At 41.1% G+C, this 5380-nt stretch overlaps 1 pseudogene; it reads right to left on the bottom strand.

Moving 5' to 3' along the window:
- Positions 1 to 2306: 2306 nt before the first annotated feature.
- On the bottom strand, positions 2307 to 3686 carry LOC136469944 (uncharacterized; annotated as a pseudogene).
- Between the last annotated feature and the right edge of the window lie 1694 nt (positions 3687 to 5380).

Here is a 5380-nt window from a genome sequence, read left to right as displayed (position 1 = left end):
ATAAAGCTATAGCGCAGCTATAGCGGAGCTATGACAGATAGCGGTTTTTAAGAAAACCATAAAAAATCAAGTAATTATTTCATAAAAACACAAGAATCGTGAAAATTACTTAACACAAATATGTTTTCAAGGCTTTAGGAGTCTAGGGAATATTATTTAATATGGCATTATAGCACAATTTGTGAGACTCAAGTGTTCCATTTTCTAAAAGATCAACTTAACAGCAAAAGATAAATATATAATAAGTAGATTGTCACTCTAAAAGTTAAAGTTGAAATAGCAGCACTATTTTAAAGTCACAGCTAATCAATTTAGCGACGTTAAAGCATAATATAGTGGTTATAAATGACATAGCAAAAAAATAGAAATAACGTAGCGGGAGCTCTCTCCAGAGACTATAGCGGCGCTATAGCATTGCTATAGCCCGCTATTTAAATCCATGGATATATAGCGCTAGCTGGTGAATAGCTAGCGGCCGGCTCCATTATCTCCATGCACCATAGCACGACTACATAGGAGGAGCAGGAGCAGCACCACCACCAGCGAGGTTGTTGTGATCAGTGGCACTGTTGACGGCAGCGGGGATATCAGCAGCATTGGCGGCGTCGACATTATTGATGGCGGCCTGGTTGGCATGGGCAATGGCTTCCATGAGCCACTGGTGCACAGGGACGCACTCCCGCGTGTGGACCGTCCTCCATTGCAGCGACTGGCAGGTGCGGGAGCAGTAGCGTGCGATGCCGCAGACGTCGCAGCGGCGGTACTGGAGCCCGCGCGTCGGCGGGAGCAGCAGCGGGTGCGCCGTGAACCACTCGCACAGGAACCTGTTGGCCGGGTGCGCCCACCCCTGCAGGCTGGCGGGCACGGTGGTGAAGCAGCCGAGCTCGCTGGTGAGGCACCCGGGGTTGTTGAGGACGTGGGCGTAGGCCACCGCCATTTCTGGCTCTGTTGGGTACCTGGCGCGGAACTCCTTCAGGTTGGCCGTGAAGGTGAGGCGGAGGCCGGCGGCGGGGTCCTGGCGCACGCCGAAGCCGTTGGTGACGCAGAAGGCCAGGTCGCGGAGCGCGCCCATGTGGCCGCGGCACGCGGAGAGCGCGAACAGGAGCGCGGCGGCGCGGGGCTCCCTGTCGTCGAAGTCGGCGAAGCTGCCGTTGTAGTAGAGGACGGCTAAGGTGAAGGCGGCGTGCGCGTGGCCGGACCGCGCGCCATCATCACGAGGGACCACCCTTGGCTCTGGAGCGCTGTTTGGTTCCCTGGCAGGTAACGCGAACGGTAATGTAAACAAATCACGGGCACTTGCGGGGGTCGTGGATCCCGGTGATTTGTTTGGTAGCGTACAGTAAAGGCATTGGATACCGTTACTGTGTTTGGTTCGATGCTCTGGTATTACTCCAAAATTTGAATACCGACCTGATCCCTAAATTAACAGGCAATTCAATTGAGTAAATTAATTGGTGTCAAGCACACAAATATATTAATATATTCTGACAAGAACATAACAAGATCATCAAAGAAAATTGACGCCAGCTTAAAATTGCTGACTAGACTATCATTAGAATTATGAAATCTTCCATTCTATCTTACAAAAGAAAAAGTGCCTGTTAAATAAAACTGGCATGTCTCAAAATATCCTCTCAAAAAAGACATGTCTCAGAATATTATATCTTAAAATAACTTGCCAACCATTAAAAAGTTAACCGTACTTATTTATAATTCTACCATGTTGATCCTCTAGAAAGATAAAAGTGACATGTCTTAAAATATCATGCCAACCATTGGAAATTTAACCGTACCGCAAATCTACATTAGTCGGCAAAAGGCTCAAAGCCAATCAAATAAATCAGAAAAAACAAGATACTTCAAATGCAAAAAGCAAGCACTGTCAACATTCCTTTTCCACCTCCAACAATAAGCACTAGCAACATCCCATTTCCACCTTCAACTCTTGAATGAATATGCAAACATCTTATCTTCCTCCTATCCGCTTCCTTATCTCCTCTAAAAAAAATGATTTTAGAAAGACAGAGTATATGTGCATCACAAAAACAGCACCACAGAATTTGTGCATAGCTCACAATGACAACAGTTCAGAGTATGCTTGGTTTATAAAGAGTGTTGACTAACATTAGAATGAACTCCCTCCTCAAAGATTGATCAAGGGTTAGCAGCTTACTCATTTGATCTGGCGATTTCACAAATATAATAGCAGCTTTGATTTGTTCTGTCCCTGTGAACCCCAGCTTGCGCAACTCTGCTACAACCTTCTCCCTTAAAATCTGTTGTGGATTTTCATTCATTGCCTTCTCTTAAATTGCAGCCTCACGGTCCATGGCTTCTGCCATTTTTCCAACATTACTAGCCACACCCATCGGATCACCTTGGACTTCATGTAACATGTCCAGAAAAGGTTCACTTGTTCCACTATCCTTGCTCTTCCTTCCTTGCCGCTTCCTCCTCTTGCAGCTAGATGATGCTGAGTCAACAGACCTTCTAGGGGTTTCTCTGGACATCCTATCCTCTTCTTCGTCATGCCGATTACCATGTTTAGCAGCAAGCTCTTCTTCCATATTGCCAACAGCATCACTGATATCTTCGGCACCTTCACCAATGGCTATATCATTTCTATATATTGCAGATAATGTATCATAGTAAGAGAATTTGATGCCATATAGGCCCTTAGCATCAGGATGTAACAACTGCTGTGTGTATCACTTGTGTGCTGAAAAATACAAACTAATAACTATATGCATATGCATAGCACCTACTGTATTTCTACGAAATATTAACCCATGGTCGGTCATAATGGACTATGCTAGAAATATTTGAGATTCAATAAAACAACAATTAAACCTTTATGGCACTATTTGATCTTCACACTCGATGCAAAATAGTTTGCAACCTCCCTATTATAACCCATGTTCAGCATCAACCTCCCTATTATATAAAGTATTGGTACTGAAAAATATATAAGATTCAATGCAAGATCTGAACCATCTCTATGCAAACTCTAATTCCTCCAAATTAACTAAGAATGAACTTGTCATGCAAGGACAAAAGTATCTTACTTTGCATTAGTATGCTGCGATCACTAGATTACTTATTTACATTATGTAGTGAAGCCAAATTATCTATCAGAACTACCATGTGTACTCAACAAGTACACCTTAACTACATAGTACAAAACTTCCGAAATCGAGAAGCTACATAGTACAGAACATGAAAGTGCACACAGATACATCCTGGACAGAACAAGATTAAGTACTTGAAATCACCTCTCATGAGTTTCATCACCACAGACATGCATATGTAAAGTCAAAAGGATAGCGTACCTTGCAATGTTTATCGTACTGTATCTTTTCACACTGAAGCATCTTCTTAGTATCATCCTAGGTGAAGCCACTTATGTTCAGCATTTGTTCCAGTTCTCCATACTTTGTCCTAAAATGCCTGACTCTAGACTCAAGATGAGGTAAAGCTGAAATTCCAGCGCCTGGTAGCTTCTCAGCCAGAATGTCCTCCAATCCAGATAAATACCCATTATTAAAGCCTCCTCCTTGTCCCTTCCACTTTGGCTCCAATGATATCTCATACAGTGCTTTCATAAGCTCATCATCTTCATTCATAGTCCACTTCCTTTTATTCTTTCCCCTTCCATTCACAATTGTTGATTTCTGAGAAAGGTCCATAACTGCATAGTATTAAGGCCATGTTAAAATACTACACAACTAATATATAATAATTTTAGAACTAGAAGAATATGAAAAGCATACCTCAATTATTAGAACTAGAAGAAGCCCTATAGTTATTATATAGCCCTTGAGCAAGAACATCTCGAAAATTAGTCCACTCATTAGAAGCTGACACACAGGCGATAAATTCTGGTTCACTAACTTCTCCTTCAGTAATTTCCATTGAAGGTACCATTGTTTCATCCTCATCCTCCATTGGATCTCTTGACATATTTTGCAAAATCAAATTATGCAAAAGGGCACAAGCCATTATTATTCAGCATTGAGTTTTTATAGGAAAATAAGATGGAGATCTCAAAATTCCCCACCGACCCTTTAGCCTTCCCAAACACCTCTCAATGATATTTCTTGCTTTTGCATGCCTCATACTAAAATATTCCTCCGTGCTATGTGGTGGATTTTGTGCAGTCCAACCTCCCAAGTGATACCTTTCACCTCGATATGGAGCTAAACAGCCATTTGCATTTGAATAATCGGCATCCACAAGATAGTAACACCCTTAGGATTTCAAATAGAAACAAAATCAACATTTGCACAAGATAACTTATCAAGAAACCACATGAGTTAACAAAACCAAACTCACCTTGGGGATACGCAGGCCATTTGGCCTGGTAATGGCATCTCTCAGCACACGACCGTCATGTGCTGAGCCCTCCCAACCAGGTAGTACATAGATGAATTGCATATCAGGTGCACAAACACCTAGGACATTTGTCACAATGTCTGCTTTTCTAGACCTATACCTTCCTTTTAGCTAAGTTGGAACAGTCACCTTTATATGAGTTCCATCCAAGGCTCCCAAACAGTTCTACAAACAAGATCCATATAGAAAAAAGAACTGTCACATGCTTACTTTGTAATGTGTATTTTTCTTTGTTAAAAGAAAAATGTAACACCCTAAAAATTGCCTCTTTTGAAATAGAGTTAAAATGATTTAAGTTGGAATTTTTGTGCACATGAAATATAGGAAATAAAAATTTTCATTAATTTAAAATTCAACATAAGGTAGTAACATGTGTGAGCATACATGCTGCTGCATCTTATTCATTGTGATGAATAGTGTTGATCCAAACTCCAAAGTAAATTGGAGTGTTTTTGAAAAGAGTTTGAAAATGGCTTTGAAATAAAAGAAAAGAAAGAAAAGAAAATTAGAAAATAAAAGTATTTTTTTTAAAGTTGTAAAGTTTATCTTAGAAAAACCTAATGGAATTGACCATTTTTATTAAATGGGAAAGTATTTTTGAAACCATACTTGAATTGGTTTTGAATTTAGCTTAGAATTGGAAGATTAGAAAAAGAAAAGGAATTGGAAAATGTAAGAACTTAAAAAGTTATTTTTGAAAACTTACTAAAATTTTCTCACTTTATTTGGAATTGAAAAGTATATTCAAAACTCTATTTGAATTTGCATTTGGGTTACATTTGAATTTGGCTTTGAAAACAAAATAGGAAAAAGATTTGGAAAAAGGTTTATTTTCTCTCTCATTTCCCCTCTCTCAATTTTTGGCCCGGAGGCCCAGTTTTCCCATGGCCTACTCCGCTGCCTTTCCCGCGGCCCAGCTCAACTCCTGGCCTGCCTCCGCACCGCGCGCCTGCTGCTCCGCGTGGCCTGCTCGCGACCCGCACGCGCA

The sequence above is a fragment of the Miscanthus floridulus genome, chromosome 8 (genome assembly GCF_019320115.1).
Source record: "Miscanthus floridulus cultivar M001 chromosome 8, ASM1932011v1, whole genome shotgun sequence".
In the NCBI taxonomy this organism is placed as follows: domain Eukaryota; kingdom Viridiplantae; phylum Streptophyta; class Magnoliopsida; order Poales; family Poaceae; genus Miscanthus; species Miscanthus floridulus.
This window is presented reverse-complemented; position numbering and strand designations above follow the sequence as displayed.